Source organism: Anolis sagrei, chromosome 4 (genome assembly GCF_037176765.1).
Source record: "Anolis sagrei isolate rAnoSag1 chromosome 4, rAnoSag1.mat, whole genome shotgun sequence".
Taxonomy (NCBI): Eukaryota; Metazoa; Chordata; class Lepidosauria; order Squamata; family Dactyloidae; genus Anolis; species Anolis sagrei.
This window is the reverse complement of record NC_090024.1, coordinates 224,251,526-224,267,060: the sequence shown is the minus strand read 5'-3', so window position 1 is coordinate 224,267,060 and position 15,535 is coordinate 224,251,526. Positions and strand designations below refer to the sequence as shown.

The following is a 15,535-nucleotide window of genomic DNA, read 5'->3' as shown; positions in this document are numbered from 1 at the left end:
AAGAGAGATAATATCTTTTTTTTAAAGTACACAATTATTATTATTTTCATTCTTGTGCAGAGAATAGCATTTGTAATGGGTTTTTTTGATGCAATAGGTTCATGTTGTTTACTACCTACAGGAGATTCCTTCAATAGAATTCTGCTAGATTTTCTCTGCACTAAAAGGAAATACCTAGGTGCATTTGTTGGTTATTACCTCCATTGTTTAGAAGAAAAGAGACATAATATCTTCTAAACAATGGGAGTATTAACGAAAAAACACCTAGGTATTTCATTTTAGTGTAGGGAAAGTCTTGCAGATTTTTTTTGAAAGAATCTTCTGTAGGCAATAAACAACATTGCATCAAAAACCATAAAATGCTGTTCTCTGCATAAGAATGAACAAAAAAACAACAACACAGAATTGTGTACTTTAAAAAAATCAAAGCTGGAGCCATATCTGTTCTAATGTCTCTTTGACACTTTTAAGACTTAATAGATTTATTTTAAGATGAACCTTCATGGATCTACTACTTCAGATGCATCTGAATTTTCATAGACTATGATGCAGGCCCTCAGATACACAGAATTTAATCCATAAAAGCTCATTCAGAATTAAATATATGGATTTTAAAGGTGCCACAACAGTTGTTTTTAACTAATCAAATGGAGAGGAGGAAGAAATTGCTTTGTTTCAGTGGATTGGAAACTTCTTTTGTCCATTGGGAAAACATTGCCCATTACTTTAAAAAACCTCTGTTATGTTGAAATTGTTAACAAATGCCTCATGCGACACTAATTTAAGGGGTGTCAAGAATATATCTCAAGTGTTTTCTTTTTCTAGTCAGTGAATTGGGAAAAACACACTCACAAGGCGAACACCAGCACCCAATCTTTTGTTCTGAATTTGTATAAAAAGGAAGAAAAAGGCTTATTTCTTCAGTAACAACTGTTTTTGAAAATCTATATAAATGTTTATGTGAACTATCCTGCTACAGCAGCTCACATAAGCAATAAAGAGCAAGTGCGTAAAAAACAATCTGTGAGGTACTTGCTGGCAATAAATGTATATTCTGAAGGAGCCATATATCCAGCTGTGAATTATTCTCTCACAGAGGTCTGACCTCAAAACATTTAAATGTTGCACCGTAAATCAAAATGATACACTTCACCTATCAAGGGGTTATTCCCTCATTTCCATGTGATTCAAAGCATAGAATTCAGCAAATTATTATACGTCGTCATGAAAATAAGAACACAAGTAAAACTCCTACAGAGTTGCAGGAGAAAGTTCACCTGGGGGATTATATATGAGTGGACATAACTTTTTACCATTTCTTTTTTTATTTTCTTTTTTGGATCCTGTACAAACTGTCTCACATTAAACCTGTCTATCTGGTGCAGGAGATGGTATACAAAATTAGATCCCTGTGGCAATCAGTACTTGGGTATTGTGGAAACTGTTTGCGTCTTCAGCTGAAATGGCCATTTTTCAACTCCCTTTAGTTCCCTGCTAAAGGTGACCTGAAAGAAGGTGAGGTGTGCTGCTTGCCAGGTTCAGAGGCTTTCTGTCACATTGTGTTGCTGTAGTTTACAAGATAATGTTGTCATCCTTTGTTGAATGTGCTTGGCTTCTGCAGTGCAAACAGTGAGTGGAAGCAGTGAGTGCCAGAGACTTTGCAGAAATCACAAAAAGAGAATCTGGTGAAGGAAGCAAAGGTGAAATGCTGGCAGGTTGATTTTAGAAGTTTGAAATTTCAGAAAAGTAAGGTTTGCAAAAGATCTGTGCTGACATTCTACATTGGCTCCTAAGTTATCTGCAAAATTAAGTAATGTCTCCTGGCTTGATCCCTCCTAACTCACCTAAAAGATAGCAGTTGCAGTGAGCAACTCTGTTCTGCTGCTGATTGGGTCATGACACGGATGACATTTCCCTCCCTATCTGATTTTTGAGGAGACAAGCATCAGAAACAGGACCCCCTGTCACAATTACTCATTGTAATCTCACTCGCTAGTGGAATTGTATGTATGAAAACATCCTCCTTCTTGTGCCCTGATTGGCAGCTGACCAAGTCTCCTCTGCCCAATGCAGCTGCTGGCTGTCATTGATCAATCGATCAATCAATCAACTGAATCTATTGCATTTATATCCTATCTTTTCCCCAAAATGGGATCCAAGGCAGCTTGCAATAATGTTAAAAGATGTGGATAAAGCATAATTACAAAAACTAAAAAAAGAACAAGTATACTTAAGAACACTTTAAACATAAATGGAAACATACTTTCAAATAGCATACTACTTACACAAACTATACAATTCTGTTAAGTAAAATTCACACTTCCAAAGACTGTCCAAATAAGAAGAGGGCAAGGAAAGGGTCAACTGGACCAACTGTGGAAGGGAATTCCACTGTCTAGAAGAAACCACATAGAAGTCTCTTTCACAAGTCTTTACAAATTGTGCCTGCAACGGTGGATTCTTAAAATGGTGTTAAATGCACTGCGGGGTAAAGCCTTTGTGCTACTGTGCAACAACATAGATTAATTGAATATGAAATAGTCTCACATCCATAGCTTTAAGCTATGAATCCATAGCTGCAAAGCAAAATGTTAACCTTTTTTACTATTACCTCACTTTGCCATCTATTATTAAGCTCTTCATCAGATGGTCTTCTTTGGATACTACCAGCCACAATGGTGTGTGATGGTGGCTAGCAAAGAATGAACCTCTCCAGCAGTGGCTCCTCCCCAAAAAGAACCATCTCAGGGTATCTTCATCAATGGTATTTCTGTTAGGCTAAAGGATACTTTTCTGGCACACATTTTGTTCATTTATTTATCTCCCCATCTTTTTTTTCTATTTAAATTTTATTGCAACTATTTAACTTTTTGATATTGAATTTTTTTTGATATTGAATATAAATATTTTATTAATTCCTTTATTTTAGTTTTGATTCATAAATTATCTTGATACCATTTGTCAGTGGAATATCAACATCTGAAATAAATTTAAATAAATAAGTAAACACTTTTAAGCATGCTTTAAAAATACTTCTTAAGTTTGCACACATGTAAAATTGACACTAATGGATTTGCCTTAGCAAATTACTGTCCTGATCCATCTCGATGTTCGAGAGTACTTTCAACTCAAGGGAGTTCAGTAAGATCTTATGTAGAATTTTATTTTTTCAGTTCTAAAGTCTACAAACAAGGATATATATGTAGAGCTAACACAGAAGACTCTCAGTGAACCAGAATTCAAGCAACCAGAACTCTCAAGCATTTGGCAAAAAAAATATCAAAGAAAAAATACTTCATTTTAAATCTGATTAAAAATCATTTTAGCAGAAATGTTACATTAAGTTTGTTTTATTTGTCATAATTTGATTTTAATTACTGTGTTTTAATATTAACATCAAGTCAATACAGAGATTATAGAAACATAGAAACATAGAATTGAAAGAGATCCCATGCACCATCCAGTCCAACCCTCTGCCAGAAGCAGCAAAATCGCATTCAAAGCACCACCGACAGACGGCCATCCAGCCTCTGTTTAAAAGCCTCCAAAGAAGGAGCCTCCACCACACTCTGAGGCAGAGAGTTCCACTGCTAAACAGCTCTCACAGTTAGAAAGTTCTTCCTAACGTTCAGGTGGAATCTCCTTCCATGTACTTTGAAGCCATTGTTCTACATCCTAGTCTCCAGGGCAGCAGAAAACAAGCTTGCTCCCTTCTCCCTATGACTTCCCCTCACATATTTATACATATTTATGGTATGATATAGTATGGGGTATAAAATTAATTAGGCTTTTAAAAATAATAACTCTCAAGCAAGCACAAAACCAGACTATCTTCTCTCCCCAAAAAACATTTTTGAAGATCATTTTCTGTTGCATTTCCAAACCTTTAGATATATTTCATCAATGGACTTTATAAAGTGTGCTTGCTTACGTATGTCCCAACACATTGACAACATGCATCAAATAAAACATGGTATGGCATTAATTTGCACCGTATCCAATTACTCATGCATCTGTCTTTCTTGGTAATATAAAGTATGTGCTGCATTTATGTCATTGATTTCTTTTTGTTTTCTTTATATGACTTAATTTCAAAGCAGTGGATTTACAGCATGGTTGCAGAACATCTGAGAATATAATTACGACGAAAGAAAAAGTAGCAAAGCCCAGAAATAAACCCTCTCCAAGTCATGGTTTATAATATTTTTTGGAAATATTTCTGGAAGGTTTTCTGTGTCGGGTAATAAGTCTAGACTAGAAAGCAAGAAGGCTAGGATACAGTTTTTGTATAGAATAGAGAAAAGAATAAGTTAAGATATTTTGCTGCCTAAAGCAAAGAAGTTTTTTTTAAAAAAGGTTGCCTTTTGTAAAAAAAAAGAGAGAGAGAGAGAGAGAGAGAAAAGAAATGGAAGGGTGGCAACAAGGAGAATGGATTAGAAGCTGAGTCTTACTTCAGCCCTTTCTTACTGAAGTTGATTCTTCAGTAATGTTGCGTAAAATTCATATGACGAAAAGTGGATTTTTGTTTGGATTTTTTGTGCGGAAAATGTTATTGTACACAAATCTCCTACTTGTACAAAAATGCTGGAGCATTAGCAATAAAGTTATATGCTGCTTTGAGTCTCCTTGCGAAGAGAAAAGGTAAAGGTAAAGGTTTTCCCCTGACATTAAGTCCAGTCATGTCTGACTCTGGAGGTTGGTGCTCATCTCCATTTCTAAGCCACAGAGCCGGCCTTGTCTGTAGACACCTCCAAGATCATGTGGCTGGCATGACTGCATGGAGCATCGTTACCATTCCAGTGGAGCGGTAACTATTGATTTGCATGTTTTCAAACTGCTAGGTTGGCAGAAGCTGGGGCTAACAGCAGGAGCTCACCCCGGTCCTCGGATTCGGACCAACCTGCGACCATTTGATCAGCAAGTTCAGCAGCTCAGGGTTTAACCCGCTGCTCAACTGGGGGCTCTTGCAAAGAGATAAAGTGGGATAATAATAATAATAATAATAATAATAATAGGATTTTGTGCAGACTGCATGGTATAGCCACCCTACCTGTAAAACCCAAAACCTGTAGAATCAAGTCAGCTGAGCATTTTTTCTGAGCCTTCACAAATGCCAGGGATTTATAACATCTCCAGCAGGCCACCATATATAGATAAAGAGATTGTTCAGCTAAGAACATTTGCCTGGGTTAATGTGTCCAGCCGGATTGGGTATTTCGACTCCATGAAGGTGTGCGTGGCTTTGTGCAAGTCAAAATGTATTTGTTTTAAAGTTAATATACACATAATAAAAATGTACCAGCTCCCAAATTACACAGTGTATTTCAATTATACAGTTTTGGTTGTTGGTGTTGCTATCTTCAATTTGTGTCTGGTGTATGTCAGCTCTATCATTTTGGGTATTATTTGTTCAACAAGAGAAGTTGACTTTTCCTTCCTTTGAAGCTGAGAGAGTACAACTTTCTCAAGGTCATCAAGTGGTTTTCCATGACTGAGCAGCCTTATTCCAATGCTCACACCACTACGCTATGCTGGCTCTCTAGAATTTTGGTAGATTCTTTGGGGAAATGAGATTTGTTTACATGTGGACTCACTATTCAACACTGGATAAAATGGGTGTATTCTATCTGGAACTAACCAACAGGATTTTGGCCTCTGTCTTCAAGCTCAAATGTCATTAACTTAAAACCAACTGAATCTCCAGCTCTTGCATGGGAATTTGCCATTAGGGTTGTTCCTGGCTTTTTATATAGCTTGGATGATTAAATTCAGGCTATGAAGAATGTTATAACTAGTAAGCCAACCGATCAGATTGGGAGAGTGATGACAATATATCATTCTTTTAGTCCTAATTTGACTGGTTTGCATTTGTTCAAAAAGTGAGATGGTTGGCATTTTAAAAAGGAAGAAGAGACATCCCGATCTCTTCAGTCTGAATAAAAATTAAAATAAATAAATAAATAGATCATTAAGTAGACTGAAAATTCATTGCACAAATGGGACTCCAACGCTGTGATTCCACAGCACTCAAAGAGTAAAAACCTTCATAAATCTCTCATGGTTCAAAAGGCATCCATCACTGCCTTTTGCCCCATACAAGGGATGATAAATAACATGCATTCTCAATGCAACCCCATTATGTATTCCAAGCTAGGTGAACTATGAGATAAGACATTTATCCTTCTCGTGAGGATATCTGTTCATATTTTTGCACTGCTTGGAAGGAACGCACTGTACAGAGCTGAATGACGACTGATGATGATTAATGTATTATTCTACAGAGCAATATGGTTTCATTTGCGCTGCATTGTTATAAGCAAAGTGTGATCAAGTGGCAATAGATTGTGTATTAAAACTTTTAAATATAGAATTGGAGGGGGGAAAATAAACATAATTGCAAAAATTAAGTTCTCTGTTATGGACTTCATGGTTACCAGTCCATTTCCGAGCACAGTTCTAAGTGCTTGTTATGACCTCAGTGACCTATAAGGCCTAGGTTCAAGATATCTGAAAAAGTATAGGTTCTCACATGAATCTACCTGTGTTTTTAAGATCTTATAGAGGGGGACTCTCTCTCTCTCTCTCACCCTCTCCCTCCCTTTCTCTCGGTCCTACAACCATCAAATAATAATAATAATAATAATAATAATAATAATAATAATAATAATCTTTATTTGTACCCCGCTACCATCTCCCCAAGGGACTCGGTGTGGCTTACATGAGGCCAAACCTACAATACATCAATAAACAAGACATCAAAAAACAAAACATCAATAAAACAATCAATACAATACAAATAATATAAATCACATAAACAAAAAAAATAGGCAGTAACCAATCGACAGTGACATATAAGCATTTAAAACCAATGGCCAAGCTAAATGTAATAGATTAAAATTAAAAATAATGCTGACGTGAACAAGGTAGGATATAACTGGGATAGGATTTTCAGATAGAAATGAGGGAACAGAGTCAATCCTAAATCAGTGGTAAAGTGCATTTTGAGGGCATATTGCTGAGAATTTTCCTTATTCTGGGAAGGCACACTGGAACAACCCTGTTTTCAGGCTCCTCCTAAAGACTGCCAGAGTTGGGGCATGTCTAATGTCCCTGGGAAGTGAGTTCCAGAGTCGGGGGGCCACCAGCGAGAAGGCCCTCTCCCTCATCCCCACCAATCACGCCTGCGAAGGAGATGGGAGCATGAGCAGGGCCTCTCCAAATGATTGAAGAGATCGTGTGGGTTCATACACAGAAATGCGGTCATGCAGGTAGGCGGGTCCCAAACCATTCAGGGCTTTGTAGGTAAGAACCTGCACCTTGAATTGGGACCGGAAAATGAATGGCAGCCAGTAAGAAGCACCAGTTAGTAACCTGGCTGCCGCCCGTTGTACCAATTGAAATTCCCAGGCCGTTTTCAAGGACAGCCCCACATAGAGTGCATTACAGTAATCCAATCTGGAGGTAACTAAGGCATGGACCACCCTGGCCAGATACGACTTCACGAGGTACGGTCGCAGCTGGCGCACGAGTCTTAATTGTGCGAAAGCCCTCCCAGTGAAGACCTGGAAGAAAGCAGTGGCTGCTTCCAGGTTATGGGAATCACTGCTGAGAGAAGCTTAGTTGGCCCAGTATCTGTTTTCCTTCTGTTGGCAGTCCAAGAGTAACCTATTTATATAGGCCTTTAGTTTTTCAGCTGGGTTAGTGCAATGGGCAGTTTTTAAATGCATTTTAATTATTTTAAATTAATGATTAATGGTATTGTTTTAACATATGGGAGAAAAACAGGATATTAATGTAACAAAACAAAACAAAACACAACTTGGCTGCATGAACAGAACTTGACTTCAGTCTTCTAAATTAGGTTTTGTTTCTCAACAGGCTGAAAAAGTGGTTGAAATAGTGGATAAACTATTTTATTGTTCCACTGCTGCATGTTACTCAAATGTAGAAAGTATAATACTTTTTAATGATGTTTTCTTCAAGCAATTTATAATTTTATGGACCACCTAGTTCAACACACTGAGTCATGTTTGTTTTCTTAAGTGCTCAAAACATTTTTTGTCAGTCTTAAGGGTTTGTCATAATCTCATCTACAATGTTTCAGGTATATTTTTGGTTTTATTTTCTCCTAATTTCAGTCCTTTGCCTCATTTGTCAATATTATCAGTTAACTAGAACTTCTAAATAAGTCACAAGTAATTCAGTTATCAGTAATTCTTTGCACATCAACAGTGTACAAAGAGTTACTGGTATACACACAGTATATACCAAGGGTGTATAAAATTATATTTCAAAAGTTATATTTGAAATATATTTCAACATATTTCAAATATGTTATTTAGCGGAAATGTCATTTTTTTAGAGTAATGAGCAAAGTTCTAAATCATTAGGAATACTTTTAAAAGTTTTACTCCATCAAACTTTTTTTTTGGGGGGGGGAGGGGATTCTCAAGAGATTTATATGAACATACAGAGGGGGTTGGCAGGGGGAGTCCTCAAGTGTGTGAGAGTGTTATTCAAGAAAATAACATTTCATAAGGGGGTGGGGTGCTACAACTGAACATGCTGATCTTCAGTGTAGAATTAATGCAGTTTGACACCGCTTTATCTACAGTGGCTTTTTTTGTGCCAGGAGCGACTTGAGAAATTACAAGTTGCTTCTGGTGTGAGAGAATTGGCCATCTGCAAGGATGTTGCCCAGGAGTTGCCCAGATGTTTTGATGTTTTACCATCGTTGTCGGAGGCTTCTTTCATGTGGAGCTGGAGCTGACAGAGGGAGTTCATCCGTGCTCTCCCTGGATTTGAAACTCTGACCTGTTCGTCTTCAGTCCTGCTGGCACAAGGGTTTGACCCATTGTGCCACTGGGGGCTTCATACTAGAGTGGCTGAATGCTATGGATTCATGCGAGGTGTGGTTTTACAATGTCTTAAATCTTCTCTGCCTTGCATACAAAGATGTATTGAAGACCAATCCAGTTTAATGCATTCTTATGAATCCTAAATGGATTTTTTTTAAGAAAAGAAAGAAGAAAAGCTACAGGTAATGAAACTCTCAATTTTTTTTAAAAAAATCCCTGGAAATAAATTATATTTTGTGCCTTTGTAGCCAGTTGCACAATGGATTACTTTTCTAAAGTAACTTCCCAAGCTTTGTAATTATTCCTTTTAGCTGTAGCAACCCACATGAGATTGCCATGATTTCATCATGTTCTGCTTGACATGACTCATAAACAATATCCCCAAAGCCAATAGTATTAAACGGCAGTGTGGGCAAATGAGACTGAATATAATGAGGGAAGAGGAGGAGGAAAATGGAGCTGACAAGAAGCAGAAACTAGTGGAAGAAAAGCTAACCTTGGCATTATTTGTTTAGCTGCATCACATCAACCTCTTTCTAAGGGAATATCAATTTATAAAAAATTGCACGGCTTTATCATCTCCTTTCAAAATTCTTATAAAAACCAGAGTGTAGACACCAAATTCTCCTTGGACATAAAAGGTTTTAAAAAAGGAAACACATATTAATAGTATAATTCATGCTAATTAAGCCATAAAAAGGATGCATAAAATTGTGCTTGGTATTGAATGATACTAGCTGTTTAGATTTTGACTGTTGCCATGCATTTAAATTTCCCCGAGTTCAGAAGAGTTACTTTGAGGACTATAGCATCCAGAATTTGTTAGTCTGCATGGATACTTTGGGTGACATAGCCTCCAAAAAGCAAGTATTCCAAGCTCTGGCATTTCTCAACCTGGAAGGTAATAAGGCAATCTTTGCTTGCATCATCTACAGAGCAAAGGCTTGCTTTGAAGTATGGCCAAGTCTTTTGTCTTGCTTTAGCTTGTCCCAAAATGTTAATAGCTGAGCCACACTTTTTTCTGGATTAAAATTAGAAGCATATTTCCCTCTGATGCCACAAATGGTTTGCAATTTAGGTGTAGAACAGCTGAGGTTTAGACTGAGGTTGCAAACGCTACTTTTCACACTACAATTCCTAGAAACCTCCACCTAGTATGAGCAGTACACGTTCCATCTTTAGGATACTGGGAATGGCAGTTTATAAATTCAACTTCTCCAAACTTTGTACCTGATAATTTTGGTCTTCCTCTTTAGCAGTATGCCCACGAATTCCTGTATTACATGTTCAGTGAACCATAATTTCTAACTAGGGTGACCAACCTTTGGCTGTGAATTTAAGGGAGGTTTAGCTGTGACAAATTTTGCACAATTTTAATTGTATGGCATCGCTCCACCATAATATTAAACAAAACAATTTTTATCTTGCATATAATATGCAGTTCACAATATATATTTATTTATGTACTATTTACTTCATGTGTATACTGCTTTTCTAACTATCAATTAAATCATAAAAATGCAACAACATTTAAACATTAAAATGTGGAGTTAAAACATATTAATATAAACATTAAAATCACACAATCCAACAATCCTAGCCCAGGGCTGTTCCAAATATCAATATCTATTGCATGTGATCCTGATCATTCCTTGTATTGCTTACTCCGCCAAGGCTTGCTCCCATAGCCAGATTTTTACTTTTTTCTGAAGGACAGGAGGGAGGGCACTGATCTAATTTTGCTGGGGAGGGAGCTTGACAGCTGAGGGGCCACCACTGAGAATGCTCTGTCTCTCATCCGCTCCAGTCACACCTGCGAGGGAGGTGGGACCGAGAGCAGGACCTCCCTGAACTATATTAATTTCCAAAATGGCTCCTGGAGGGAGATATGTTGGACAAATAAACATTTATGAACATAAAAAATATTCTGTTAAGTACATGTTCAGAAAATTATTAACCTGACTTTTTAGCATGCTTTGTCCTGCTTACATACGCAGGAGTGGCAGTGAACTCAGAGGCACTTTACTTCCAAGTAAACCTGACCAGGTTGCCAGATAGGTTCCTCCTGTGGTTGAGCCAAGGCACAGAATGGGAGATAGGCAGGATACCGAGAGAAGAAAAGGAAAATGGGGGTGGGGGGGGGTAACTATTAAGTGGGGAAAATAAAAAATATGACATTTTTGTTCATATTTGTATGTGTGGCAACTATTACACAATGAAATACAGTAGATTTCACTCACTCAACTCTGAAGTGGGATGAATAGAAATGGGGCAAAATCTTGCCCTTTTCAAACTCTCAGGCAAAAGCGAACAGCTGCAGCCAATCCTAGCTTGTTTGTTCTTCCTCATGTATAACATTTCCCATCTTGACTACACTCGGGTGGTATTGCTTGCCATCACACATTTTTCATCAATGAAATGCCTAAATATGAAGATTTGGTGTGAGCATGCTCAGAGAATGGAATCATATTCATTTACCATGTCTGCAAGGGGCCATGATGCTGTGAAAGAGTTACTTTGAATGGTCTTATGACTGACCAGGTTTCCCAATGGTGTGAAAAAGCAATATGTAGACAGACAGTTATGCATTCACATGAATGCTGAACGTGGAGTTGATTTGACAGTGTGTGTGTGAGGGGATGTCATATTGGTTTGGCAAGCATATTGGTTTGGCATGATACAGACAGAAAACATATAATCCTAATCCCTTCATAGGTAGGAAAGATGGCAGGAGCTATTGCACTCACATTCTGCTCATGTGCTTCCCATAAGCAATGCTTGGCCACTGTTTGAACCAAATGGTAGACCAGTTAGGCCTTCAGTCAGATTTTAGCAGGACTCAAGCATTCATGTAAAATGTCTCTCTACAGGCATTGTATTGTGGTGTATCATGAATGTCCTTTTTACAGGAACTGAGTGAATGATCCACAAACATGAGACTACAAGCCTTCCTCGGAGGATGCTGATTTCAGGGAAGAAAACATGAAGTGGTACATCACTCAGAGTTGTGACCAACAGACTCTTCTGTGCATTGATTCTCTGGGCTTATGGGAGCACTGGATTATTTAATAAACGTCTTGCAGTATCCATTTTGGGAATGCCTGAGTCACACATTTAAATTTGTTTGCTTTTAAATCATAACTTTCTGCCCTGTTTACTTTGCGCTTGGAACAGTGGCCTTCATCCATCAAGTAAACTCCTTTTCCTTCCCCATCCATCAAGTCATATCCTTCTCAAGGCCTTTCTTTAAGCAAAGCCCATTTCTTCACTCCGGTGCTACTTCGTTATTCACTCCATCAGTGGATACACAGATGTTCTCCCTAATGCCTTGTGCCAATATATTTTAATAGCTCCACAGCTTTCCCTTTTCATCCATGAATTTTCTCAGCAAGGGAAGCATAAGTCCAGCTCCCTCCAAGGGGAAAAGAGGTTCTCTTCCATTCTTGTTTAAAGCTTTCAGCTCTGCAGCTACTTGGCTCATGTTAGTTCAATTCAGCTCCTTCAGCTTGTGCTTGTTTAGTACAGTCTCACTGGTGTCCACAAGCACTGCCAAGGTACAGTATATGAAATAACTTCCAAAATGAGGCTCATGGGACATGTGAGAACTCAGCATTTCAAAGACAGAATTCTAGACACTGAACAGACTTAGGATATATTAAATTCTTTAAGAGGAAGGTGGGGGAGGACATTTCTATGATTTTGACCATGCAAATTTTGTATCTCATGGGCAGAGATCACTTATCTGTCTAATTTACAGTTCACATAGTATAAAATCAACCAATATGGATGGGAGGAGTCTGATCAAATGAAAGGCCAAATCATCTGGCCATCCTGACCACCCCATTATATTGACTCTAAAATGTAGATATATAGAATGCATTCTCAACTGAGTCCTATTCATCTGTCTATCATTCTATTTAGTAGGTTGCAACCAAAATGACTAATCCCAACAAGAGTATATACATTCATAAAAATCATTGAATCTTGGATTTGCAAGGGGCCTCAAGAGCAATATGCTCCAATTCCACTTTCTGTGGGAATACATAACACTGTGCAAATTGGTTCCTTTAATATGGAAGTCGTACTAGATATCAATCATATTGGATATATACTCCTACCAGTGGCAGTATGCTTCTAGATGTCCATTGGAAAGCACAATTGTAATTGTGCTGTTGTATTCATCCTGTTTGTACCCTTCATATAACCAACCATTTATACATTATAACTGTATTCCCAATTTGCTTCTGACATGATAAATCAATACCAACTGATTAGCTACTATGTGAACAGAGTACTGGCTTAGCCAAACTACTGGTGTGAGGCAGTATGATCTTATTATTTGAATATTATTCTCAATTCATAAATAAACTGCTCCTAGGATTTATGGAGTTTAGTGAACAGTATGAGGTGTACTAAAAGAGGGAGTAGGAGAAAAAAGGGTGCATGTATTAAGTATGATAGCCTGTGATTACTCCAGTGCAAATGTTTAGGATTGCAATATTGTACCTTTCTCCATCTTTTTCTTCTCTGAACAAAGAACTGTCACTGAATTAAATTCATAGTATTAATTACCATGTAGGAAAGCTAAATATTTCACATTCAAAAGTACTGTCTTGATGAATAGTGCCATTAAGATTTAGAATGCCTCGCATCAGCCACCTTTTTAAAACAGCCCAGAGAAGTGTTAACCATTTACTCAAATGCTAGTGGGCAAAAAAAAAAACCCCACATTGTTTACGGCATGTGGAGGAAGAGACAGGGTGAACATTCTCCATTGAATCAAGAGTTTAATATATTATTTTAATATATCTAAGAGGGTCTAGAAACTTTTCTGCCCTTTAGCTGGAACATCAACTGCACTACACTATGGTACTATGTCTACACAACACATTCATTCACACAAAGATACAGCATTGGACTAGATTTTGGTCTTGAAAATATGGTTCCAAAGATGCAAAAAAAAAAAACCCACCCCAAAATGTTGAGTGGCAAAATTATAATATTTCTAGGATAGAGTGTAGAGATAAATCGGAGTTGATTTGAAGGCAGATAACAACAAACATAGTATTCAGTATATTAATGGCAAATATCACATCCCTGCCCCCAATGCATATATATACTATGCCTAACTAGGGCCAAAACTTGTTTTAGGTAACACATTTTCATGTGTTGAAAAATACCTCCTGTTTTGTGATGTGTTTTCTTAACACTTGTTACAAACTCTTTCATGTTTTTGGGCATCTATGAGTACTTTATTTAATTTTTCTGTCCCACCTCTTGATCATAATGATTCATGAGGCAGTTAGGAAGACACAGCCACAGTCTGCACAGTATAGTGGTTATACTGTTGGCTTACAACTTGGGATACCCTGGTTCAAATCTTTTTTGGGGAATACAGATCATTTGCTGACTTTGGCCAGTCCCTATGCAACAGCCAAAGCTACTTGACAGATTGTTGTGAGGAAAAAATGTAGAAGAGAACTATATATACCACTATGAGCTCATTAGAGTTAAGTCAGGATACGAATATATGTAACAACAATAACATCAACACTCTCAACAACCCTCAGATGAAATGAGAGCAGTTGTATGTGCAGGGTGACCATACCCTTCCCAGAGGAAGCACCAGGACCGAGGAAAAAAAACATAACAAAACAATATTTTTGGAAATCAAAAGGCCACAACTTGTTTTATTGGTTACAGCTGACAGCAAGGGTGAGAGCTTGAGACTAACTGAACTTGGGGAGCTGGAGAGCCTGCATTTATTATAGAGAGGCAGACCTGAAAGAGAAAGTCATCTTTCATATCTGCACCCTGCCAGCCAATCAGAAGGAACCTCCCAGGAACAAGGCACTCACCATGCAGCCCACTGGGAAGAGGGAGATCAAGAAGGAGGGGGGGAGATGCCAGGTGGACAGTAACACTGCCCGCAACTTTCCCCACCCAGTAAGTCAGGTAAGGCATTTATTATATTTATTTATTTATTTATTTATTTATTATTTGCACTTGTTAACCGCCGCTCTCAGCCCTAGGGCGACTCGTGGCGGTGTACAAAACATAGAAAAAACAACAATTTACAAAGAGTCAAGACCACAACACAACATCTTACTAATACAAACATCTAATTAAGCTAAAAATCCGCTTCGTCTTATTTTGGGGTCATATATAAATTAAAGCAGACAGTAGATTGTGATAATATCAAAATAGCAGGAGAGTTAGACTCTCTTCAAAGGTAAGGACAGTTTCAGTCTCTTTCTAAAAACTGCTAAATATGATACCAGGGAAAATGGTCAAGGAAATGGAATACAACTGACCATACATCACAGCTTTGCCTTGTCTTCAGTCTCATTCCTTTGGGACATGAAATTATAAAAAATTTTAGTCATCAGAGAGGCTTAGGGGGGCACAAGTGATTGTTCACGTACCCTGATCTCAAGCCATTGTGGTCTTTAAAAGCTAAGGTCAATGTTTTGAATTGTGCTCAGAAACAGACTAAACAGATTGGCAGCCAATATAGGTCCTTTAGAACTGGCAAGACAGATTTCCTTATTCTTGAGCCAGCTAGCAATCTGGCTTTTGCATTTTGCATCGGTTGTAATTCCCAGATAGCCTTCAAATGCAGCCCCATGTACTGCATATTGTTGTTGCCCAGTCTAAATGTCAGCAGATTAATGTAA

At 37.9% G+C, this 15,535-nt stretch overlaps 1 protein-coding gene across 3 annotated transcripts in view; it reads right to left on the bottom strand.

Moving 5' to 3' along the window:
• Nucleotides 1-15,535, bottom strand: part of TSHZ2 (teashirt zinc finger homeobox 2) — a 392,283-nt gene that overhangs the window by 291,990 nt on the left and 84,758 nt on the right. The gene's annotated exons all lie outside the window — the stretch shown is intronic.